Source organism: Herpailurus yagouaroundi, unplaced genomic scaffold (assembly GCF_014898765.1).
Source record: "Herpailurus yagouaroundi ecotype Mexico unplaced genomic scaffold, PumYag 185, whole genome shotgun sequence".
Taxonomy (NCBI): Eukaryota; Metazoa; Chordata; class Mammalia; order Carnivora; family Felidae; genus Herpailurus; species Herpailurus yagouaroundi.
Genome location: NW_024412416.1, coordinates 4559230 through 4585885, shown reverse-complemented (window position 1 = coordinate 4585885; position 26656 = coordinate 4559230). Strand labels below are relative to the sequence as shown.

Sequence of the window (26656 nt, the reverse complement as noted above, 5' to 3'; positions counted from 1 at the left end):
GTTAGGGTGATGAGAAGCTGATCCCTGCCTCTTGCATCAGTTTCCCCTCATAAGACCAGAGAGCGATCTGTGTGGCACTGGGCGCCATATGAATGTGCAGTTTACCAGAGGCTATTCACCTTGGTTTTTTTCCCTGCCTTTTTTTTTTTTTTTTTAAAGCGCCAGTTGATAATCATTATCTAAAATAACAATTCTGATCAGGGTTAATGAATGATGTTTCCTAATTCAGTTGCTTTTCTACGTGCAGTAGTTGATGTTCTGTGTAAAGCAGAAGTTTCCTTCATCAGCTGGGGCCAGGGCTATTTAATTGCTATAAAATATAGTTCCTATTAAAGAGGCAGGGTAAGTTTTTCCCTTTATTAACAGTTTTAATAGTTAAGGAGTTGCTGCCTCCAATGGGAATGAATATGTTGTTGTTGTTGTTGTTTTTATTTGTTTTTTTGCTTTTCATCTTTAAAAAATGTAATTGTGGACATAGGGATTTTCATTGGTTGGATGTGTTTGGGTCCATTATAGTCTTGTCTTTTCTTTTTTTTTTTTTTTAACTGATTTTTGAGAGAGAGAGAGAGAAACAAGTGGTAGAGAGAGAGAGGAAGACACAGAATCGGAATCAGGCTCCAGGCTCTGAGCTGTCAGCACTGAGCCCAACATGGGGCTTGAACCCACGTACCGCGATCACGACCTGAGCCGAAGTTGGACGCTTAACCAACTGAGCCGCCCAGGTGCCCCGACTTCTGTATTCTTTTAACATGATTCTGTTAATCTTTGAAAGCACAACCAGTTGTCCCAGGCTTAGCTTGTACCTTCCCTGTCCCAGCCCAGCAATGAGCCTTTGCTCCAGGGTGCCCTGCTGCTGTTAGTGGGAAATGGTGTAGGAAACTACAGTTCAGGTGCTAAGAGTACTCATTATTCTAGGAGAAACATCGTTTTGGAGTCAGTTAGTGGATAGATCCAGAAAATACGTCACTAAGAAAAACCCAGACCGTGCAATTGATATATATTTCATACACACTTTCAATTTACATTTAGTGTTTTACTTCAATTTGCTTGACTTTATAAGTGGATTCCTTTTCTCTTACACTGATAATTTTCATTTTTCTTTGTTTTAAGCCTAAGTCCTTACTCATCCAGATGTAGTCAAGTATTTATTCATATGTTTAAAACTTTTTGTCTGTTTATTTAATTGCAACATTTAGTGTTTTAAATCTGGCGTTTATTTTGGGTATTTGGATATTTTGGTGTGAGGTAGGATCTTAGCACTTCAGAACAGCTAGTTATTATTGCAGCACTTTTTACGTGAATAATTATTTTTATTCCCTACAGGCTTATACTTTCACCTTGATCACATCTTTGGGTCATCTGTTTCTGGTTATCTATTTTTGCCCATACTTTTACAGCACTGATTTCATTTTATATGTATATATATTTTTTTAATTTCTTAATTTTTAAAATTTACATCCAAATTAGTTAGCATATAGTGCAACAATGATTCCAGGAGTAGATTCCTTAGTGCCCCTTAACCATTTAGCCCATCCCCCCTCCCACCACCCCTCCAGTAACCCTCAGTTTGTTCCCCATATTTATGAGTCTCTTCTGTTTTGTCCCCCTCCCTTTTTTTATATTATTTTTGTTTCCCTTCCCTTATGTTCATCTGTTTTGTCTCTTAAAGGCCTCATATGAATGAAGCCACATGAAGTTCTCTAATTTCACTTAGCATAACACCCTCTAGTTGCATCCACGTAGTTGCAAATGGCAAGATTTCCTTCTTTTTGACTGCCGAGTAATACTCCATTGTATATATGTACCACATCTTCTTTATCCATTCATCCATCGATGGACATTTGGGGGTCTTTCCATATTTTGGCTATTGTTGATAGTGCTGCTATAAACATGGGGGTACATGTGTCCCTTCAAAACAGCACACCTGTATTCCGTGGGTAAATGCCTAGTAATGCAATTGCTGGGTCAAAGGGTAGTTCTAGTTTTAGTTTTTTGAGGAACCTCCATACTGTTTTCCAGAGTGGCTGCACCAGCTTGCATTCCCAGCACTGATTTCATTTTTATAGCTTTATGTTTTAATAATGTATGATAAGGTTAATCCTTTTCCCCATTATGTCCCAGGAAAAAAACCTTCATAACTCATTTTTGTCTATTTTTCCACGTCCGTTTTAGGATGATTTTTATCTACTCCCAAATTTTGGGGGCATTTTGCCCATATTAGAGTTAAATCCACTGTAATTTAGGAAGAACTGATAGCTTTACAGCCTTCTTCTGTCCATGAACATGATATTTACTATTCATTAATCTTAGTTTATGCATTTTCACATGGGGGTCATGTCTTTTTAAGATAATTCTGTTGGAGCCAGAATCTTTTGTTTTTTAAATCTTTTAACTAATTATTTCAGTTAGATAAAATATATGGATATTGCTGAATTTTACTAAACATTCTATAGTTAGTTGATTGTGTGTGTGTGTGTGTGTGAAAAATAGATGAATCTTAAGTGTATAGTGTCTTTGATTTTTGAGATAAATGTTTACATTATTAAGGTGACTGATGGTTTGGTGTTTTCCTTTCTCAAAGTAATACTTTTTAATCCGTTTCCTTATTGTTTTGGGGGTTTCAGAAAATTGTCAATAATAGTTTTAGCATGCATCTTTTTTATCCTGATTTTAATGGTACTATCTCCAGTTCCTCATTCTTAGGTGTGGTCTTGGGTGTTGCTCTTAAGACAATATACTTTGATGTGCTTTATTATTAAGGAAATAGCTTTCTAGGCCCGTTTTCTATGGGTGGTTTTAAAAAGTTACAAATGTCGAATTTTATCAGAAGCTCCTGCCCCCTTTTTGTTTCATCTAATCACATAATGATCACTTGATGTTTCTTGGAATTATTGGTGTGACATGGCCTAATTGGATTTTTGATATTTTAAAAACTTTGCATCCCTCAAATGAATGCTGCTTGCTGCTTACAGACAATTAAAAAATAATTTAAAATATACAGTTGAGCTTTGAACAATGCGGGGGTTAGAGGTGCTGACCTCCTGCATGTTCAGAAAAATCCATGTATAACTTTGACTCCCCCAAAGGTAACTACTAATAGCCTACTTTTGACTAGAAGTCTTACTGACCATGTAGTTGATTAACACTATAAGTGATTAACATGAATTAATGTGTTCTCTATAGAAAACAAAATGTTATCAAGAAAATCATAAGGAAGAGAAAATACTTTTATAGTGCTGTAGTATATTCATTAAAAAAATGTGTAGTGCTGGATTCACAGTTTAAATGTGTTGTTCAAATGTCAACTGTATTACTGAATTCAGTTTGCAATAATGTGAAATACAGTTTTCTTTTCTACATTAATGAGTGAAAACAAGGTGCTCTACAGTTTTATAACCTAGCAGGAACCTTTATTAACATTTTATACTAATGTGTGTGTGTGTGTGTGTGTGTATAAATATATATTAATAATATATAAATTACTACTTACATTCTTTTTTCCTGTGCATGTATAGGAAATTTTAAATTTAAATGTTAAGTGTACTTCTGTTTGTTTATTTATTTATTTATTTATTTTTCATGGGGCTTGAACTCCTGCTTCTCTATAGTTTTATATCCTGACTTGTAAATTTAATAATAAATTACAGCTATCTTCCCATGTCATTAAAATGTCTTCAAAACACTTACAAACGCTGCCATGCACATCTTCTTACACAGGTGTTTATGCATATCTGCGATCCTATCCTTAGAGCCTACTTGTAAAAATAAATCCTGTCTTTAAGTTTTGATTTAAAAAAACAATTCTGTCAGGGCAGGCTTTGAAACATTTTGAGCAGTCTATAATGAAAAAGCGTTGTATTTTATTAAAAGTTTATATAACCTTGGCTCAGGTAAGTTACACTTACTTATTGCAATCTTTCATTTTCTTACAATTTTATTCCTTATTGGGACCTTCACCTTTACCATATCCACCTTTCCCATTCTATGGAGGATGAAATTGAAGCCCTAAGGGATTTAGGAGACATGCCCAAGGTCACACTGCAGGTATTGGCAAAGCTGGAACACGTGCCTGAGCTTGTCCCTTGTCCCCGGGTACCTTTGATATTCATAGGATATTCATCAGAAATAGTTCTACTGTCTGGTCCTTGCACTGTGCTGCTGCCTGGGCATCAGACTGTGTATCAAACCCTCCAGTGCAGGTTTGCAAAGTGTACTCTTGTCCAGGGGGTTTGTCGTATAGAAGCAAGCAAGAAATTGAATACCTGGAATTGCTGAGCTTGGATATCATTAGCGGAGGTGCTTGATTATTGCAGAAATGGTTCTGGTTTCATTTTAAAGCCATGTAGAGATACTGTTTTTTCTTAGTTTGTAACCACACGTTTAGAGCTGGAGTCCATGTGTAGTAAAAACCTACTTGGTTTACGTAGTCATTCACTACATTTGAGCGGCTTCCTTTCCCGCCCTAATATTTTTAGATAAAAGCAGGAAGTCTTGTTGTTCCTTTTTCCTCCCTCAGCCTTTATGCCGTGCCTTTCGGTTATTCTGGTGTTCAGAAACAGGGTCTTGAAAAGCCAAAGATTCCAGATGAGTGGAGCTGTATTAAAGCCTTGCCTTGGGCTGAAGGCCGGCGTGGGGTCCGCCTGGCACTGGGTCCAGCAGTATTTACAAAAGGCTCAACACGCTGGTGAAAATTGATAATGGACAATATGACAAAGATCAGTACTTTGATTAGACCTCCATCAGGGCATCCTCACAGGCTTCCCTCAGCTCTCCATCTACACAGAGAACTCTCTAGTGTGGTAGGTTCGCATGATTGGATCACAACCGTCACTCAGCACATGTTTATTTGGTGCTTTACTGTGGGCCAGGAGCCACGCCGAGAGTTTGCAGGGAATGTGAGGATGAGTAAGACCTAGCCTTCCTTTGCAGATGATACGCTCTTTAGAGGACAAACTTGTCTCTCTGTCCCCTGATTCTGCAGTGCTTGTTCAGAAATCTGAACATACCATTTCTGTGCTCGTGGTCAGGGAGGGCAGGGGGATTGGAATCCGAAGACTTGGGTTTGAATTCTGGCTCTGGTGCTGAGCTGTGTGGGGGGCAAGTCAGGTGACCCGTCTGTGAGCCCCAGTTCCTTGTAGGTAAAGTAAGCACATGAGGGAAGGTGTAGAAGATGCCTTCTTATCTGTTACACACCACTGAAGTGGCCGATGTTTCTTGTTTCTCTTTGCTTATTGATGGGAGTTGTGTTGTCTCACCAGTGGGTCAGAAGAGAAGGAATCCTTTCAGTGCTGCTGACTATACTGATAAGGGAGAAATAAACAGGGGTGCACTGCTTTTCTGGCCTGGAAACCAAAAACCAGTTTTCAGTGCCAAAAGCCGTGTTTGTCTTGAGAGGCCCAGAATATGTCTACAACGTAGGTAGGACTGCTTCAGGTCCCACGGTGAATCTCTTGGGTCATCGCAGGGTTTTGCTTCAGGTTCAGTTGTTTATAGGGCTAGCTTTGCTACAGTGTGGTTTGCTCCCTGCTCTATTTCTGCTGTAGTAAGAAAATAACGTAGGCTGGCTGGAGGTGGTCTCTCTGGTCAGGGCTAATACGAATCAAATGAACTTGTTTTTCCAGTGTGTCGGAACTGACCGTTCGGAGCAGCACACCTGTCCCATAGCCAGGTTCTAGAAAGCCCTGTGACTATGACACCTGCACTGGGCCCTGGCTCTTCCCCACCGGATAGCTTTGGAATTAGCTAAATGCTGGCATGAGGGCTTTGTCCCTGCCCCCAGCATTCTTAGCCTTTACTACTGTAGAGCCAGCTTGCTAAAATGATCTACCTTCTTACGCTTTCTCCCTCATGAGGCAATTTTTGGGAATTTCTACTCCACCTAAGCTGTTCTTCTGTAAAACTTCAATCTGCATTTCTCTAGGTCCCAGATAACCTGAACCCTCATGCAGAGGGCCGGAGGGACCTGCTGCCCTACAAGCAGAGGTTCAGAGAAGGGGCAAAGTGACCGCATGCCAGTCTGATTGTGCCCTTCCCTGCTTAAAACCCCCCTGTGGCTCCCCGTTATCAAATTCAGATTTCTTTTTTTTAACCTGTGGCTCCTGCCCACCTCCAGCTTCCTCCCACTACGTGCCGAGCACCTCCGGCGCCCACACGTTCAGGGACTGGTGACCTCTGGACTTTTGACTGTGCACTTTCCTCACAAGCGCTCTGCCGAGAACTTCTCCCTGACTTAATCAGCAGAAATAGCGAAAGAACGTTGGTGAAGGTAGAGCTGTGAGAAGGAAGTAAGTAACTGTTGGAGGAAGTATTTTATGTCTGGAAGAAACGCCCTAAGATTTTCATGTGCGTGGTATTCCAGGAAGACAGAGAGAGAGAAGATAGGACAAAGGATTCAAACTGTCAAGGTCCCAAATGCCCAGGGGATAGAGCGTCCCTGGGGGCTGCTCTGGGACAGCGTTTGCCTTTGTGGCAGCTTCACGGTGGCCCTGAGGACCAGGGCGCTGGGAGAGGGCAGCAGAAGACGGGTAGCCTCTGGGCTGGAGGAACGCGCTGTGGCTGACACAGCCTGTTTTTGTTGACCACGTGGGGGGCCTGTGGCTGTAGAAGTGGCCTCCCCTTGGTGGGCACCTGAAGAAATTACCCCTTTATTACAAATACAAGCTATCTGGGTCTGATGGTGCTGCTCTCAGGTGGGGTGGGACAAACGTGCTTTTCTGTGATCAGCTCCATGCCTGTTTCCGTGCCTGTCTCCGTCTAGCTTGTTACACCATAACTTACTAACACCTGGGTCACTGACTTGAAACTACACTAAGGCTGACGTCCTACAACAGTAAGGCCATCACATATTGAATGTTTATTCCATACCGGGTACTGCTCTGAGTACTTTACGTGTGTTGACTAGTTTAATCCTTAATGAAAATCCTCGGGCTTGGCGTTACCTTAAAGGTTCACCTCTGGCGAGGGGGCAGTTAAACAGTCTGCCCGGGGCCTCCTAGCTCAACACTGGAGCACTGGATTCAAACTCCGTGGCCTGGTTCCCGAGTCCGTACTAGGCCTTGCTATTTCTGTGTTTTTCATTTAACTTTTTGAGGTGCTGGAGAGGTCAGGAACTTTTTGTTTGTCTGTTTTTGAGACCGTTTCCCTGATCATATTGGTCAGGATTCTTTTGGCTGTAGGTGAGATCAGCCCGATCGAAAGGAGCGGCTCGCTATCAGCTGGCTGTGCAGGCAAGTCGGGGGGAAGGACGGGGCGTGCCAGCTCCGGGGCAGACCGGATGAGGGCTCTGGCCGCCTCGCTCGCTCGCTTGCTGTCATCTTCCTTGTCTTGGGCTGCTCGGTTCTGCTCAGGAGGAAACCGTGCTCACCAACGGCTGTTGGCCTCACCCTGCACAGCCTGGTGCCCGAAGAGGGACTGAGCCCCTTCGTGTGATTCCAGTAGAGGAGGCCCTGGGAAGGACCGGGACAGGCCTGGCTTGGCACGCCTGCCGCCAGCGGTGGCTTCCCTGACGGGCACCGCATTCACAGAGCGGGGCGGCGGGGCAGGGGGAGCGGCGCCGAGAGGAAGGGGCCGCTGCCCAGACAGCAATAGCTACCCCTGCACTCGGGTTCGGTGCACCCCCCCACATGCTTTTTGGCCAAAGAACAAATACCGCTTTCACGTGTAAGGAGACTTCTTGTTCCTAATTCGGATTCCGACGCAGTTTGTGTTCTGAGTATCCGAGGGACTTTCTATTTATTCTATTTGCGGAGAGAAGAATGGATAACAACTTGTGGGAAAATGACAAGTTTTGCAATAGAAAGGGCTTGCAGTTGACCTTCCCCCTCGCTCGTGTGGTCTGCCTAAAAGATACTCCCTGTGGCTCTTCTCTTTTTATCCGGTGCCTTCCTAGTTCTGACACGTTCTCAAGGCTGTTTTCACTTCCCCTAGTAAGATCATCTCACCCTGTGTTTCTGTGTTTCTGTTTCCTTGGCTGACTGTAACCTGGATAAGTCACCCCACCTTGTGGGGTAGGCTGACCATTGTAACCCCAAAATATACAAAAGTCTCAGCCTTGATGGAGGCGTCTCAGTCATGTAAAATTTGAATGCATGTTCCTGATCAGCGGACGGGCTTCCTCTAAGTGATGATTCAGGGACCAAGTCCCTTCCATCTGTGCTTCTGCCATCGTCAACATGTGGCTCCCAAGGTCATTGTGAGTCTACACGGACACGCCGGCAGAAGGGGAAAGAGCATGGAGGGTGGAGGGGTTCTCAGGTGCCACACCTGGAAGATGGTCCATGTTCGTTTCTCACGTTCCTCTGGCCGCTTGGCCACACCTGGGTTCACTGAGTGCTGGAAGGAACGACCTACCTGTGTGCCTGGCGACAGGGGGAGCTGCGCTTGAACAGTTGGCCAGTCTCTGCCACACCTCTTTGGGAACATCTGTAATCCTTCCCCGTCTCCTCTCTCCCACGCATAGTAGTTGTGAAGTGTGTGCAGGATTGAGCCTATCCCCAGTTCAGGGTGGTCCCTGACACCCTCCTTGCCCCCATTATCGGGTCATTGTTAGATACATAACCCAGGCCTAAGTCCTGGAATTCTCCGGTCCCAGTTACTAGTTCCCGGGTAGGCCTGTGACCTAAATGGTCTCAGTCAGACAGTGGGGTGAGTGGGCGCATCCCCCGTCCCCAACAACGAGGACAAAGCCAACTCTTGAGTGAGAACACGCTCAGAGGTGTGGAACCCCCAAGCCGGGGTCCTGTTGAACCTCAGCTGAAGCTCACCGGAGCTTACTCTCGACTTTGAGATTATGTGAGTGATTGATCTCTTGTATAATAATTTGAGGTTAATTTTTCTTTACTTGTAACCAAAAGCTTCCTCACTGATACAGCCTATGAAATGGGAGGGGGGAGCAGGGAGAGAGAAAGGTAGGGTCTGGAGCTCTTAAGTTCTGCTCCCTTTCACCGCTAGTGTGTCTGCGATTGTTTCTTCGAATACCCCAACACCCAAGCAGATCTGCATCGATGTTAGCCTAGTTTGACTTTCCACTTTCCTGGAATTAGAGCTGGGACAACTATATTTTTTAACATTCTAATTTTTTCTATCTTTGGACCATGATTTCTCTCTGGATTGAATGGTATATAATTTCATGGACGTATAAATTAGGACATTTTATCTGTTTTCCACCAGAATGAGCAGCACGTAGTTGACGTGCTTTCTTTCCCCACGTTTTGTGTGAGCAGCTTCTCTGAAAGTAGCTTTTTCATCAAGAAGGTCTATGGAATAGATAGATACATCGTAGAATGCATTTGGTTTATAGCTGAGTATTATCTCCATATTGTATAGGAATTCTTTATTTCTTGAATTGGAACGGCCCAAGCCCTTTGGAATTCGAATGGTTTGTCAAATTTGTTGATTTTATGGTACCTCCATCTTGAAACAAATGCCACGTGGTCTTCCTGAAAGAACAGGCAAATTGGAAATAACCTATTAGGTATCTGGGAATTGTTGCACAGGAAACTAATTTGCACTCACAGACAGAAGCCATTAGCTCAGCACACAGTCCTCCTGAGGCTACGGTTACCAACGTAACCTGGGAAAGCCCAGCCTGACTCACCCCTCAGAATATGGACAACAGCAGAGCGGTGACAAAACCACATCTTTAGGACTGTGCTACCTCGCTTTGTTTCACAAGGACTTGAGGTAACTTTAAGAATAACTTACAGCAGGAGGGGCGCCAGGGGGCTCAGTCTGGTGAATGTCCAACTCTTGATCTCCGCTCAGGTCATGACCTCACGGTCATGAGATCGAACCCTGTGTAGGGCTGGCTCTGCGCTGAGCATGGAGCCTTCTTAAGAATCTCTCCCTTTCTCCACCCCCCCCTTCCCACTCTCCCCCCGCCTCCGTGTCTCCCCCTGGTTGTTCTCTCTCTCTCTCTCTCTCTCTCAAAACAAATGCTTACAGTAGGATACAAATAAACAGAGAAGGGAGCTGGGCCAAGGGAGCACCATGGGTGGGCCCATCAGTTGTCAGGAGTTGGGTCCGATGTGGCAGTGCGTGCCACAGAGGTTTGCCTGGTACCCAGGGTTGGGTCCCACGTTACACTCTGAGCTTCTGCAGTCTTAACAAATAAAAGACAGCCCCAGAGTTCCTGAGGTTAACATAAGCTAGTGACTCAAGAGAAGTATCGTTTCTGACCTGAGGCCTAAGGAAATTATTCTTCTGGGCCCTTCTTAAGGGACGAGGCTCTCAGCAGCATTCCCACAAGAAACGTGGTGGTGCGTGTCCCTGAGTGGTTTGTCACCGGGGTGAGGTGGGGGGGGGGGGGCCAGAATGCTGTCGGTGGACTTCGGGTGGGGCCAAAGTAAGTGGGCCCGGCTCCCTGCTAATTTGATTCGGGAATTAAAATTCAGCCTGTCTGGGAGGATGTGGGATCATCAGTTTTTAACTTTGGCCAATTGTATTTACATTTATTTAATCAGAAATGAAGTTCAGTCTTTTCCCAGATGTTTATCAACCATTTGTAGTTTCTTTTTTGGATACTGTTAACTTTGGCCATTTCGTATTGGGGGATTGGAGGGTTTTCCGTTTGTATGGGATTTTTAGAAAGTTAAGGATGTTATTAATCCATTTGTCCTTTGTAACAGGTAGCTGTTCCCCTCCCCCGCTTGTCTTCCGAAGTTGCTTAGGGTAAATGGTGTCAGGGTTGCCCCGCAACAGGAGGCGGGAAGTGTGCGGGGAGGGGGGCGGTGGGCGTCGGGAAGCGGCCAGTGAGGGGGACACTTGGAATCGCCCCTTTGAGGAGGGGAGAGAGCGGTGGGGGGAGGGGAGGGCCTCTAGAGGAAGCACGTGGCAGCACGTGCCGCTCTGCCACGTGTGCGAGCCCTTTGTTCCTTGGCGTGTGGGCGTGACACGGTGGGTCCCAGCGGGCAGATGCCGGAGCCAGGCGAGGGCCGGGGCGCTGGCGGCAGGCGGTCTCGCCAGAGGGGATGGAGATCCAGGGCTGAAATGCGCACGGTGCCGCGTGTGTAGAGTGGCTCAGCACAGGTCCCTCCCACAGCGGCGGCGGTAGTAGCGAAGGCTGCAGAGGCGGGCCGCGTGTGAAGACATTACGCGGTTAGAAGTCAGCACAGGGGAGGAGCCACGTGGGTGGCTCAGTCGGTTAAGCGTCTGACTTCGGCTCAGGTATTGCGTGATCTCACGGTGCGTGATCTCACAGTGCGTGATCTCACGGTGCGTGATCTCACAGTGCGTGGGTTGGAGCCCGCTTCAGATTCTGTGTCTCCACCCCTCCCCTGCTCATGTTCTGTCTCTCCCTGTCTGTCAATAATAAATAAATGTTAAAATAAAAGAAGTCAGCACAGGGGTACTGAAAGGGGAGACTGGGGGCTTTCTCTGTGTGTATTTGATAAAATGTAACAAAATGAGAGAGAGAGCGAGCCCATGAGCATACTGTGGTACCAGACCACCTGTTTTCAAATGGCAGCTCTTTAGAGCCAGTTTATAGCTGTGGGACCCCGGAAAATTACTCCACCTCTCTGAGCCTCGGATTTCAAATCCGGTAAATGAGAAGCATGATTGCACCTATCTCTTCGGAGTGCTGTGAGGTGTACATGGGTTGATAGTGTCAAGCACTCTGAATTGTGCATATCACATGGTAAACACCCCCTAAGTGTTGCCCGTTATTCGATATTTTTCTTAATAATGGTTACTGTTGTTATGAATGCGAACAGCTAGGAGAAAGAAGGGATGAATTGGGAAGTTGCGGTCCATTCTGCCAGATGAAGTCACGAGTGTGGCCATGCAGTGGTGCCTGGGGCGAGGGGGGTGGGCTGCAGGTCGTAGTCCCAGTTCACGTGAAGGAACAGAACAGTGACACGGCGGTGGTGTCACCAAATGAACCGTGAGGTTGCCCAGGATGATGGTAGGATTTGCGGTGGAGGAGACTGAGCTCGGGGTCAGGATCCTTCACGAATGTGAGTGGCCCGTGGCACTTGCTGGATGATGAGCGCCTCAGGGCCTGAGGTGGCCGGGCGTGACCGTGGGGACATTGACGGCAGCCTGCCTCTGGCGGAGGGGCCTGGCCGCCAGCAGCTGTGGCCTTTGCGAGGCTTTCCCGGGGGTCTCGGTGCCTGTGCCTCTGGCCCGGGAAGAGGTCAGAAGCCAGGTGACGTTTGCTGTGTTTGACAGTGAAACATTGGTTAATCGTATCTGTTTCAGTCTGTCTTCAGAAGTCCAGTCTCCTTCTCTTGGTACCTGTAATGGTCTGCCTGGCTCCCTCTCACTGCCCTTCTCCTTGAACCTTGGTGAGATTTGTCCCACCACACCCCTCCTCCTCACTGCGAACCCCCCCCCCCACCCCGACCCCAATTCCGTTGGAGGAAATTAGTCATTCGTTCCACACTCTGGGACTCAGCCCCGTGTGTAATACCTGGACCTCGGTGCTGTGGACACGTTCCCATCTTAAGTCCCGCTGCCGGTTGTGGCTGTCGCTCTCTGTCCTATGCTGGCTGCCTGCCAGTGCCCTGGTTTCCCCAGGCTGAGGCCCCCGTTGCGTCCGCTCTTTCCTTTGCCGATCCCAGGTTCCAGGGACGAGATCCTACCACTTGACGTGGACTTCCTCCCCACACTGACACGTCCACCGCAGTCTTCTGCTACTACCCTCGGCCCACCCCACCCCATCCTGCCCTCGCTCGCCGAGCCGTCCACCTTCTGCTGAGTCTCCCCGAAGCGCTGTCTGCCAGCATTGTTTGCTGGGGATGCCGTGCTCTTCCTGCCGAAGGGAGCCCCCCTCTCCTGCTGTCCTGTCCGAGCAGCCCCTCAGTGAGCCTAGGACGCTGCCCAGCCAACCTCCTCCCGGGCCAGCCTGTCCTTTGTCTTCAGGAGTCCTGTTTTGACAATGGGCACATGGGAGGGACAGGTTTTGAGTCCTGTAAAAAGAAAAAGGAAGGAAGTGTCCTTCACACAATTTCTGCCCCCTTTTCTTCGTTCTTCCTGGGGTGTCTCTGTTTGTGTATGATGCTTTGTTGTTTAAGGGCGGGGGAGGTTCATAGTGGGGAAGGGTGGGAGGGGTGAAGTGCGGTTTTTACTTTGTGACCAGGCAGAGATGTCTAAAAAGCCAACCTGGAGGGAGACCATTCTAGCTCTCTCCTCTCTACCTTGTAATATACCACAAGTGACCTACAAACTCAGCCTGTTTTGAAAGTGACTATTAGAAAGCCATTGGCGGCTGTAGGTGATATAGAGTATTTTATGATCAGACCCACAAAATACTGTTCCTGTGTGTGTGTTTCCTGTGACCTGGAAATAAGGATGTTACAGATCTCTCTCTGTAATGGCATGCATTGTCTTAAGAGCATACCCTTGGTAAAACCTAGGAATTTGGGGTGGTAAATAATAAAATTCACGTAAAGGAGCATACGTGGGGATTTCAGGCTGGAGAGGGACTCAGTGTTTTTTCGTGACCAGTTTTCATCAAAAGTTTAGATCTTCTCTGGACTGTGGTAGATTATTTTGTCTGTTATGACAAAAACCAGCCAAACAAGAAACAAATGTCATATGCTGTTAGTGACAATGTAAATTGGTAAACTTACTTTGGAAAACTGTCTGGCAGTATTTATTAAAGTCGAACATAGGCATGTTGTCTCCCCCAATTCTACTCCTCGGTGTATACCCAGCAGAAAAGTGTACATGTGTTCACCAAAGTCATGTACTAGAATGTTCATAGCATTATTTCTCACAATAGCCAAAACAAGCAGTAACTCAGATCCATCAAAAGGAGAGTGGATTGTGGAATCGGCGTGTAATGGAATATATATTGTGGAATACATAATGGAATATTCTGTGGCAACAGAAATGGAAGAAGCATCGCTGTGTGTGGCAGCCTGGATGAATTTCACGAGCAAAGTGTTGAGTGAAAGAAGCCAGACAGAAAAGATTGCATGCTATATTATTTGATTTATACCAAGTTCAAAATCAGGCCGAGGTGTGGTTTTGGGAGTCAGAATGGTGCTGACCTTAGGGGAAGAGGGCGGGATAGTGATTTGGAGAAAGCACAAGAGCTTCTAAGTTTGGTAATGTTCTATTTCTTGACCTGGATGGTAGTTATGTGGGTGGGTTCGTTTTGTGACAGTTCACCAAGCTTCATACTTAGGATTTATATTCTTTTTTGTGAGTACGTTAACTTTCAATAAAAATTTGCATTAAAACCTCAGCATGTATTCTATTTGAGCCAGAGTTATCATGAATGTGTGTGTCCCTTCTGGTCGGTAGACCTGGTGTGGACTTTGGCCTCAGTCTCAAGTACTCTTTTACTCCATTTGCACTTGATTCCTGTTCCTCCTTCGGGTCTCCCCCCGAGAGGCCGTTTTCCTCCCCTCCCCACATAGGCAGGTCCCAGGTCCCCACTTGTGTGCTCTGCGGCATCCTGTTTGAAGCAGAGCTCAGATCTCACGTGTTGCTGCGTGTTCGATCACCTCCTCCCGATAGGCAAGCTCCAGGAGGGCTGAGGCTGGGCTGCGGAGATGGCCCTGTGCCTGTAGGGACCACCCCGGGGGGCCCGCATCCACTGCTCCCGAATGGACCGACTTCAGAGGAGGTGGCCTTTTTCTCTACCCCTTTCCCAGTCAGTTTGGGGAAGTGCGGGCTTGAAGGAGCGGTGAACTTGAAGCCCCTCTGAAGTTGCGTGGACCATCAGTGACTTTAATAGCCTTCAAGTGTGACCTGTAGGAAAGCTCAGCAAAGCGATGTTGGCTAATCAGTCGGTGTCCCTTAACCTAGTTCTGCGCTGTGTGCCCACTAGTCATGTCCTTGAGAACAAACAGTTTATATATGATGACTTCATTTGTTCTGGCTTTTCTCATGACAATCCTAAGGTCAGGCCTATTTTAAGCCTGAGAAATCTGTCCTGGAAGTTAGTTCCAGAGTCCCTATTTCCTTTTTCTTTCCTTAGCGTGGAAATCTTGGCTGTCTTCCCCACCCCCCTGTGAACTGTGCTCAGAGACAACGTTGAAAGTAACGTCAATATCCTCTTTGTTGATTTTTTTCTGCACTTCAGTTGCTCCTGTTCACCTAGATGTGGGGACGTAGCACGTTCTCGTTCTCCATTCTGTCCTGACAGCAGGAAGCCGAGAGCCGTGTTCTGATGGGCCCAGAAAGAAGGAGAATTTAAGACAATATAGTTACATTTAGGCTTTAGGTGGCGGCTGATTTTGGTAGGGCGTTTTCCTCTTGTGTAAGGTGGTCAGAAGATGTGCTTTGGAGGCAGATAGGATGGGTCCGAATCCCAGCCCCGCCACTCCCTGCCTTCTGACCTTTAGTGAGTCCCGTAACCTCTTGGGGCCTAAGCTTTTTATTTGTATAAAAGGGGGGCATAGTTGTCAAGATTGGATCAAATTATGAATATAAAACAATCTTCAATGGCTAAAAAGCTGTAAACACTTAACAAATAGTAGTTTCCTAAAATGAAAGGTTCTACCTTGTTTTTTGAAAACGAATGGTTTTAGGGGCACCTGGGTGGCTCAGTCGGTTAAACATCCGACTTCCGCTCAGGTCATGATCTCACGGTTCGAGCTCCGCACTGGGCTCTGTGCTGACAGCTCAGGGCCTGGAGCCTGCTTCGTATTCTGTCTCCCTCTCTCTCTGCCCCTTTGCCGCGCTGTCTCTCTCCCTTCTCTCTCTCTCAAAAATAAACTTAAAAAATTTTTTTTTAATTTAAAGAAAAAGAATGGTTTTAATATGAGTATCTGTTGGACTCTGAAGAGTAGATTAGGACTTTCTTTTTAAGAACATATTTGGAAAATAATTTTGCATTTATAAATGATTCTGCAATACTCAATTACACGATTTACCCTGGGGAACAAGGAAAGACCTACGGTAGCATTACATTGGTTTGTAGAACCCCACGTCCCACCCCCTTTAACTTTGAAAACAAATAAGTGGTGAAAAGAGAAATTTGGAGAACCTGATCACTGTCCACTCCAATAATCGTTTCCTGAAGAGCAGTCCCGTCCAGACGGCGCAGAAACCTGGGGTGTGAATTGGAGCTTCGAGCTCCTGTCATCTTTTTCCCTCCTTCAGCAACTCCTGTCTGCTTAGCATTAGGGCCGCACTAACGGCCGCTGTGTGTGTTGGTGAGGAAAGGGAAGCGGAGAGGTGCTTTGTGAGTGATGGAGGGTGGTGTTTACCTACAACACACAGATCGGGACCTTAGCAGCTCTGGTTCTGATGGGCCTGATGGAGAAATTACAAGGTCGGAAAGGCTTTGAGGTACGGTGGAAGGAACAGACTTCTGTATCCTGCTTCAACCACTGTGAGAAGTTGCTCATTTCTCTGGCACCTTTCTTGATTTTCTTGCTTGCAAAATAGCAATAATGAATTCTACCTGATAGAGGGTTTTTTTGAGAGAATGGAGATAACCTATGATCCTCTTTTCCTAAGAGACTGTGAGATACGTGTAAAGGCGTGAGTTTTATATTCACTCTTCTCCCCTCTCCGTTTAACCCAGTGTCTGCTCTGACAGGAACAAAGGAGTTGCTGAAAGGATTCTACCTGTAATTAGCTGACTGACCATTTTTATTGTGGAGAATTTGCAACACGTATAAAAGGAGAGAAAACGGTGTTGTATTTGTTGCATAACAAAATCACCCCAAAATTCCGTGGGTCAGGAATTTGAGAGCTGGTGGGGTTGGTGGTTCTGGTTCATGGTCTTTTGTCAGGTTGCAGCCAGGTGTTGGCTTGGGCTGCGGTCATCCAGAGGCTTGGCCGGGCCAGAGGGTTCACTTCCAAGGTGGTTCGCTCACATGGCCGGCCGAATGGGCGCCAGAGGCCTTGGGGTGGGGGCCAGCTCCTCTTGATGTGGGCAGTCTTCACAGGGGCTGCTCGAGTATCCTCAGGACATGGTGGCCGGCTTCCCCCAGAGAAGGTGACCCTGCACACCAAGACAGATTACGGTGCCCGTCTGACCTCCTCTGGAAACTTCTGTATGGTCAGTTCTGCCATATTTTATTGGTATATATACATCTGCCCTCGCTCAGTTAAGGAGGAGATCACACAAGATCTCGTGATGATCATTGCATCTCTAATTCATTAATGCAAATGGTAATACTCCATCGTTTCTTTCTCATTTAACACTGTAATACTTTTTTCTTTTAAGTTTATTTATCTTGAGAGCGAGCATGCGTGTGTGTATAGGCCACGCATGGGGGAGGGGCAGAGAGCAAGGGAGAGAGAAAATCCCAAGCAGACCCCTCGTTGTCAGTGTGGTGCCCGACTCGGGGCTCAAACCCACAAATGGTGAGATCGTGACCTGAGCCGAAATCCAGAGTCGGAGGCTTAACTGACCGAGTGACGCAGGCTCCCCGGTACTGAAATACTTTTTAAAGAGAAACTTGCCCTCGTTAATTAACTACGTGATAAAGTTGGAATAGCATTGGTAGGATAAATGCTTGTTGCTTGCCCTTCATTTACCAGTTACCAGAATGAGTTGGTTCTCTAGCATCCTTCAGAGGGGACCAGTTAAATTTTATTTTTTTAAGAGTCCTTGTGAACGGAAGGATTTTAACATCTTTGATGGGTTTCAGTCTTTTGCACTTAATCTGTTTTGTCGTTCGGATATTGTACCCCTTTTAGATAAATAGCACGCTAAACATACACCTCTTTATCTTGCTTTTCTCACTTAGAAGTAGACCCTGGAGATCACTCCATAGTTGAATGGACAGGAATTCCTCTTTAAGAATTGAGATAGAATTCATCTACTTACCCTTTGAAGTGCACAATTCGGTGTTTTCTTAGTATATTCACTAAGTTGCGCAACCAGTACCACTATTTGTCTAACACTAGAATATTACCATCAAAGACACCCTGTCGCCATTAGCAGGCGGTCTCCACTCCCTCGGTCCACCCCTCTCCCTGGGCCCCGCCCCCCCCCCCCAAGCCTTTGGCAAATGTGAGTCTACGTTCTGTCTCTGGGTTTATCCATTCTGGATATTTCATTTGATGGAATCACACACTTTGTGGCCTTTTGTGCCGGCTTCTTTTTCTTAACATAGTGTTTTCCAGGTTCATCCATGTCGTAGTTTGACTCAGTTCCTCTTCTTTGTCGTGGCATTCTGCCCCACGGGGGTGCTCCACCACCACACCTTGCTCAGTCAACCAGCCCATGCTGGTGAACAACCGGATTGTTTTCAGATTTGCTATTAAATGGCCATGTGCATAAATCCTTTTTTTTTTTTTTTTTTTCCAGTGTACCCTTTGGGTAGCTTCCTACAAATGGGATTGCTGGGTTCAAGTATAACTGCGTATGTAATTTTGCTGGGTGTTGCTGAATTCTCCCACTTTAGGGGTTGTACCACTTGGCATTTTCACAAGCAGTATATTAGGCCATTTCCCTGCTGTTTTGCCTCAGTGTAGGATTTTCTGGTATCTCACTGTAGTTTGGATGTTTTATAGACATTTCTCATATAATGATTGAGATTGAATGGACATCTCTCTCTCCACATGTTTAAGGCTTGTTGACATTCCTCTTTCTGTGAATTATCTGTTCCTGTTCCTCTAGAACAGTTCTCCAGAGGCTCGTCTTTTTCTTCCATTTTTGGACACCCTTTCTCTGTTGCAAACCTTTTTTATTTTTTTTCCCATTTTACTTCTTACTTTGCTTAAGGTGTCTTGTTATGCACATTGCAAAATTTTTGTGTAATTCCGACAGTAATTTTTCTTATTGCGTCTGGAGTTTGAGTCATAGTGGGAAAGTTTCCCTCATTCCCAGTGTATTAAATATTTACCCACGTACACAGTCCTGGTGTGTGCAGACTAAATCCATTTCCCCTCCATATTGCTGCTGAATTATTCCCAGTACTATTTACTAATAAGTCTGTTTCCCCTACCGTTTTGGTATGCTTTTACCCGTACGATAAATTTCTTACAAAGTTGGGTCCATTTATGGATTTTCTTCTATTCTTTTCCATTAGTCTCTATGTCTCATTGTGTGCCGTTGCTATTCTTTTTAAATATCTGGTAAGGCTAGCCCTCATTTCTTGACCTTTTCAAGGTTCTTCTGGCTATTCTTACTTATTTTACAGATGAACTTTATAATCTGCTTGTTTAGCTCTGGAAAAGAACTTGAAGGTATTTTTTATTGGGGTTGTGTTAAATTTTTAAATCAGTGCAGGGAGAACTGACATCTTCATGATGTTGCATATTCCTACCCACAATCAAGGTATGTCTTTGCGTTTGTTCAAATTTATTGTGCTTTAGGGGGCAGTGTTTTTATACCTTTCTTCAGAGGTTCTTATTAAGCTTATGTTTAAATATTTTATTATTTTGCTTTCGTAAGTAAGGTTTTCTCTTCCATTGTATTTTCTAACAATCTCCCTTTTGTAAATGAAGCCTATTGATTTTGATATGTTTATTGTATAACCTTTTCAGTCTCTGGTTTGTGATACCTTATCAATTCTTTGGGGTTTTCCAGGTATTATATTATTTGTGAATTTAGACCACTAATTGCAGTCTCTTATCTAGTTGCATTGGATAGCATCTCCAGGACAGTGTTAAAAAGTAGAGAATATTGTATTTTGTTTTTAGTACAAAATAATGTGTTGTTTCTAACTTTGGTGAGAAAGTTCTAGTTTTTGTCCATTAAGATTTAGCAGACATTTACATGCAATGAAAGGACGAGTGGAAGGAAATTATGGGGAGAAAGTTTTTTGTTTTTTTGTTTTGTTTTTTGTTTTGCTTTTCAAAGTGTGGGTGAGATACAGTCAACATTTGGTAGTAAATGTGATTATTTCTACTCAACTCTGTAGTGTAATATCATAATCATTATGTCAGCAGTTGATCAGATTATATTCGACTATTTGACAAAGAAAATATTTAATGTATTTAAGTGATCGACACAGATCATTGTTACCGTATAGGTCTAATTTTGAGAACAGTTGCATAGAAAAATATTAAAGGGGTTTGAAAATTGAAACCTCCGTCTTCATCATCTTGTGATACTACCATCTCAGCATCTGGTTTCAGGGTTTGCCGTGGTGTGGGGGCAAAACATCCTGGGGGGCTCACACTCCATCAGTGAAATGCCTCAGTGACGTGTCACTTCAGCTCATAGTCCGTTAGGACTAGAGGCCTACCCGTAAGGGCTGGGAAGGGTAACCCTCCAGTGTGTCAAGAAAGAGAGGAGAACCAGATATGCGTAAGCATTTAAAAATCCCTGCCGCGGCGCAGAACCTCTTTTAGTCCTCGTTCCTTAAAATTTTCAGTTTCTTCTATGGTTGTTGACCTCTTCTGGTTTTAGTCTCCTTTTATCAATTTATTTCCCGAAGATTGCTGCTTTCATTAAGGTTTTAAATACGTTTACAACATATCTTGAACAGGCATGGTTTGATGGGCATTTCAAAATGATGACCTTGGTTTATATCTCCATAAAGCTGGCAGTAAAATCGCTTGGGCTACCCGGGGAAAGTGGATTGCAGGGGCACCGGAGGAGCGGCGGGCTAACTAGACTTCCGCCGCTGTCCAGTCGGAGACGGCTCATAGGTGCGTGCTCGGTGGTAGCCGTAGGCGCGGAGGGACGTGGGCAAGCCTGGGCTGTGCTCTGGAGGTGGAATCTGTCGTGGTGCCATTTGAGGAAGTTGAGCGGGCAGGCTGTTGGCGGAGGTGGCGGACAAGAGGAGGAGTTTACGACAGATGTAAATCACCGGGCTGATTTCTGAATTGTGAATATCTTGCTGTTTAAAATTTTTTGTGGTTAATTCACACTCTGGCTTAAACTCTTTCTTTCATTGTGGGCCAATAACACTTGATCCACTGGCCCCACTTTAAGCAGCGACTGTCTCTAGTAAATTTCCGTTTTGAGACATGCCATGATTTTATTTAACCAGTCTCTTACTGTTAGATGGTTAGCACCTCTCGCCCGACACCCCCGCCCCAAGTCTTTCTTGACATTAGAAAGAAGTCTTATTGCTGTGAAGTCTTTATTTATATAACTATGTGTACACTTTTTATGACTTTGTTTTAGGACGGTTCCTGGGAAAAAAATAAAGATTTGGGAACATATGACAAGTTATGGTCCAGAAAGCTTGTTACCCACTTAAAGAGACAAATTTTTGCTATTGTTGAATTTTTTTTCCAAAAATTTTTGCTAATTTACATGACAAATAGCAAGTCATTTTTTGAATACTTACTTGATTACTAGTAAGATTGAATTTTTTTCATGTGCATTTTGGAGTTGATATTTTCTTTGCCAACTCTTTATATTCTGTGATTGTTTTTATTTTGAGATGTAAGTACCCTTTATGATAGGGTATTTACTCTTTGCCCCTATAATGGTAATATTTTTCTTTATTTTTAAAAGCGATTTTCCTGGTGCACCTGGATGGCTTGGTAGGTTAAATGTCTGACTCTTGATCTCAGCTCGGGTCATGATCTCACTCACAGTTTGTGAGTTCAGGCCCCACATTGGGCTCTGCGCTGATGGCATGGAGCCTGTTTGGGATTCTGTCTCTCCTTCTCTCCCCCACTTGTACTCACTCTCTCACTCTCTCTCTCAAAAATAAATAAACTTAAAAAAAAAAAAAAGATTTTCCTTTTTTTGCTTCACCTAGAAAGTTGTCCTTTTTCCAGAGTCTTGTAGCCGCATGGCTACAAGCCATATTGCTTGTATGGGTGTGGTCATGGCTCCCGGCTTCCTTGTCTAAAGAGGCTGCCCTCCCCAGGAAGCAAGTTCAAGGAATCCACCATGCTGGGTTGAAGGTTTTGGTGTGAGGAACTTGGGAGTTCAGAGCTCTCGTGTCAGGGAAGTTGGCATGGGTGATAGAGGATAGTAAGGAATTTATTTTATTTTGTTAGTTGTAGTGGAATTGTGGTTGAGAAGAAAAGTCTGTAAGTTATTTCGGGGTGAAAAATGTCAGAGGGTTGCTTTAAAATACTATAGCACTCTCTTTGCGGCCTCTCCTGCGATAGGGAAGACCCTTCTCAGCTGACTGTCTACATTCCAGAAAATGTTGCCATCACTCTGAAGGGATGCACTGTTATTGGAACCCTGGGAAGGGACTTCATTCATATCAGTGTAGAGTAGAACTCATTCACCTTGGAAAGAAGAAGAGGCTCCGAGTTGACAGGTGATGGGGAGATAGTGTGAACAGTAGCCAGTTATTTTCTGTCTGTCATCATGTACAGCACCCGGGGCTTCTCTTCCAAGAGGTCCGGAGATGCTCACTACCCCATCAGCGTTGTTATTTGGGAGAATGGTTTTCTGGTTGAAATCTGAAATTTCTTGGGTGGAAAATACATCCGTAGGGTTTGGATGATGCCAGGGGTTGCTTCCTCAGTATCTCAAGCCCAGGAAGATGAGTTAAATTAATTCTTGAAGGAAATGACATTGAACTTGTTTGCTGCTTTGATTCAGCCAGCCACAACAGTTAAAAACAAGGATATCAGAAAATTTGGGGGTAGTGTCTATGGTTCTGAAAAAGGAACAGTTCAGGCTGATGAGTAAGATCTAAGTTGTCCAGCTGCAGAAAGAGAAGGTGCCAGATGATTTTTCAAACCTGTTTATGATATTTATTTATTAAAAACTTTTTTCATTGTGCATTTATTTTAAGTATATAGGTTGAAAATGGCAGACAAAGCCTAAAATCTCCAGCTGCCCCCTCTTTTTTTTGTTGTTTTTGTTTTCTTTCTAAGTTTTAATTTAAATTCCAGTTAGTTAATATTAGTGTAATATTAGTTTCAGGTATAGAATTCAGTGATTCGACACTTCGATACAGCACCCGGTGCTCCTCACAACAGGTGCCCTCCTTAATCCCTGTTATTTGTGATCTTTTAAAGATGCAATAAAAGCTGTAATGATTTGGGGCTTTTTTGTTAAAAAAAAAAACACCTTTTTTTAATGTTTTATTTAGTTTTGAGAGAGAGAGAGAGCACGAACCAGCAAGAGCGCGCAAGGGAGGGGTAGAGAGAGAGGGAGACGCAGGATCCAGAACATCTCCAGGCTCTGAGCTGTCTGCACAGAGCCTGATGAAGGGCTTGAACCCTTATGATCTCCTTGAACCGGGAGATCATGACCTGAGTTGGAAGTCGGATGCTTAACCAACTGAGCCACCCAGGCATGGGGCTTTTTCCTAAACCAGTAATTCTTCCCAACTGTTTGACAAGGAAACCATTCAGAAGCTAAAAAACAAACAAACAAACAAAAAAAACCCCTCTAGCCCCTCCCCCCAAAAGGACACAATGTAGCAAGTATGTCAAAATTATAATAACTGAATCTGGGTGATGGGCATATGGAACTTCTTTATACTACATACTTCTTTTGTGTATGTTTGTAAACTTTCATAATAAAACGTTTTTGAGAAGCTCTTGGGTCTTTGGAGGGATGAGTGTAGGGGGTGGTTCTTTAGGGTCTTTGCGGCTGGGATTCTCTTAGCCCCTCTCCCCTGGCACTCTTCAGGGGATGTGGTGATTCGCACCAGAAATAGAGCCACTGTCAAAGTCAGGAATGAGTCCAAGAAGGAGGCTCGGTGTTGCCTCTTTATTTAAATGTCCACAGTCATTTGCAAATAATACAGAGTCTCTCTCAGGTACAAAGTTCTAAGCATATCAGTTAAATTAAGCTTATTAATCTTCCAAACCCTGTCTGTGTTTATTCTGTACGTGCCCGGTCTGCCAAAGAAGGAGAGTGGCGTTTTGAAGTCCTCCCCGACAGTTGTGGTTTTGGCCGCTTTCTCCTTGTACTTCTCAGTTTGGGGCTTAAACAAAAAAAACATTTTAAATTTTGAAATAATTTCAGACTTACAGAAAGGTCGAAAAAAATGTAGTGCAAAGAATTCCTGATAGTCTTCACATAAGTTGCACAAATGTTAACATTTTACTGTGTGCAATTATCGTTTATTCTCTATCTGTATCCGTGTTATAATTATCTTTTTTGGAACTATTTGAAAGAAAGTAAGTCGCAGACAGGATGCCCCTTTACCCTTGAATACTTGAGCATGTATTTCCTCAACACAAGGACATTTTCTATAATCAATAGTGATATCAAAATCATGAAATTAATATCGTTATAGTACTGTTACCTAATCTACAAAACTTACTCAAATTTCACCAATTGTCCCACTCATTTCCCTTATAAGCCAAATAGAAATTATTATTTTGTAACCTAGGATCCAATCCAAGATCACCCATGAAATTGTCATGTCTCTTTAGTCTCTAATCTGAGAACATCCCTTTGGTGTTGTCTGTTGGGATCAGACATTTTTGAGGAGTACAAGCCGGTGATTTGCAGAATTTTCTCTATTTTAGTTTTATGTGCTGTTCTCTCATGATAGATTTAGGTTACTCATTTGGGGCAAGAATACCAGAGACGTGATGTTGCGACCACCTTCTTAGTGCAACATGAATCAGGTACCTTATGTCCCTTTTCCCATTCCTGGTGCTGTTCACTGTGATTCCTTGATTAAGACGGTGTCTTCCGGGTTACCTCACCGTCTTTCCCTTGGAAATCAATGAATATCTTGTGGGCAGATGTTTTGAGGCTATGTAAATATCCTTTTTGTCACTAAACTTTCACCACCTAGTTTTATCATCCACTGATGATTTTTGCCTAAAACGTTTGTTACCATGATGGTTACCAAATGGTGCTTTAAAAAAAAAAATTTTTTTTAATGTTTATTTAATTTTTGAGAGAGGGAGAGAGACAGAGTGCAAGGGTGGTGGGCAGAAAGAGAGGAAGACACAGAACCCGAAGCAGGCTCTAGCCTCTGAGCTTTCGTTCGGCACAGAGCCCAACGCAGGGCTCGAACTCACAGACTGAGAGATCATGACCTGAGCTGAAGTCGGAAGCCCAACCAACTGAGCCACCCAGGCGCCCCCCAAATGGTACATTTTAAATCCTGACTGGCGTGTTTTGATAGTCTCTTGTCAGCAGCTTGCAGTCCGTCTCATGTCTTTCTCGTTGAGAAGCACAGTGACTTTCTGGCAGAGAGCAGCTGTCCTTCAGCATCGGTCTGGGCATGTGCCGGGGCGCATCCCGCTTCTCCCTGGAGAAGACCTGGCCGGGTCCAGTTCTCGCCCCTCCTGTGCAGTTCGAGCGTGGGCTGCCTCGGCCCCAGTACCGGTCTGCAGCCTTGCAGCGATGTCTGGGTATTGGCAGTGGCTTCGTGTGACGTCTGTGACACGGGTGATAGCATATCAACGAGAGCAAACTAGCTGAGGCTGCTTCTTTCATGAGGATCTGTGGCATGGTAGCATGTCGTGGATTTCCATCTCGCGGGGTCCAGGGAAGATTTGTTCATTTCGTTAAATGGGGCGTAAAGGAGCATGTTTCCGTGCTAAAGGGAAAGAGTCCGCAGAGATTACTGGTTGGGACAGAGGGGACTCGTTGGGATCCTTGAGGAGGTAGGCTTGGTGGTAGGATTAGCTCTGGGCAAGAGGAAGGACATTTCTTTTAGGGAAGACACTGGAAGAAGGGAAGTGTGCATGAAGTGAGTACCACTGTTTTTGCACATTACGAGCAGCACAGATGTTAAGGAGTTATTATTGCCTGATGGCCTCATTTTTATTTATGAAACAAGTGAGGTCATATCCTAGGAGTGAGGGGTATAAACCTTGGGGGCCTCATTGAATAGGGAGAGTTGCGGGGGATAAGAGCTGCCTGGGGCTTACAGAAGGATTTCCAAGCAGCCGGTGGTGGAGACCATGAGTGCTTCGTGGCCTCAGTCTACAAAATTGTGTGATTTTCTCCCACGGGGCCCAGCAGCCCAGGTGTAGAAGCATAGGAAATGGACAGTCGCGTTGATGAGGGCGTATAATTTGCCCTGCCTCGTGTTGGCAAAGGCCAGGGAGGGAGGCGGGAGAGCAGAAGGTGGAATGAGATGGTGGCACTTTGTCTGGAGAGGTGGTTCGTACAAGATGGGAGAGGTGGGTGGTGAATTGGGAAGAAAGAAGAGTGAACGGATTGGAAGTCAGAGAATTTTAAGAAGAGGAGGAAGGCTTCTAGTGAGCTGGCAGGCTGGGTATATCGGTCAGAGAGTAGGATGTTGGAGTTCGGCATTTCCATGGCGGGACAGTTCTGGCTGATGAGGGGCTGGAATGCCGTGGGGTGGAGGCGAAAATCACAGGGTTGTAGCAGAACTTGTTGAAGTTGCTAGCTGGGTTATTTACGTGGCCGTTGACGCCAGGTTGATGGCAGGACACTGGTGGAGGGGGATGACCATGTTCGGGTGTTCAGGGTGGTGCTGGAGTGTCAGAGAAGGAGGTGGAGTTGAGCAGGAATGAAGCGTGACGGCAGCATGGAGGTTTGTCCGCCAGGGGATCAGGAAGTGTGCTGGCACCGGCTGTCTCCAAGCCTCTAACGATGCCTTGAAGCTAGTGGAGAGAGGCATTTGCTCGAGTTTCCAAACCAAGATTGGTCGTCAGAGTCTTGGCTTACATTATTTCTTCTTCCTGTAGCCCCTTCTCTGCCTGGCTAACTCCTGCAGGCCCTTTAAGAGTGAGATCACTTCAGGGGCGCCTGGGTGGCTCAGTTGGCTAAGCGTCCGACTTCAACTCAGGTCACGATCTCGCGGTCTGTGAGTTCGAGCCCCGCGTCAGGCTCTGGGCTGACGGCTCAGAGCCTGGAGCCTGCTTCGGATTCTGTCTCTCCCTCTCTCTCTGCCCCTCCCCCGTTCATGCTCTGTCTCTCTCTGTC

The 26656-nt window shown here is 45.1% G+C and overlaps 1 protein-coding gene and 2 long non-coding RNA genes across 4 annotated transcripts in view; 1 reads left to right on the top strand and 2 right to left on the bottom strand.

Annotated features, from left to right (window-relative positions):
- Window positions 1–26656, top strand: part of PDE8A (phosphodiesterase 8A) — a 160221-nt gene that overhangs the window by 14823 nt on the left and 118742 nt on the right. The window lies entirely within an intron of this gene.
- LOC121042336 (uncharacterized) overlaps window positions 1572–26656 on the bottom strand; it is a 25569-nt gene continuing 484 nt past the window's right edge. The window contains exons 2-3 of the long non-coding RNA XR_005796123.1: window positions 12264–12273; window positions 1572–1698 (exon numbers count right to left, since the gene is read on the bottom strand). This is a non-coding gene — a long non-coding RNA (uncharacterized LOC121042336). The remainder of the gene's footprint in view (window positions 1699–12263; window positions 12274–26656) is intronic.
- LOC121042337 (uncharacterized) lies at window positions 9129–11174 on the bottom strand. The gene is made up of 2 exons (XR_005796124.1): window positions 10447–11174; window positions 9129–9437 (listed from the first exon to the last, which is right to left on the bottom strand). It is a non-coding gene; the product is annotated as an uncharacterized LOC121042337 (long non-coding RNA).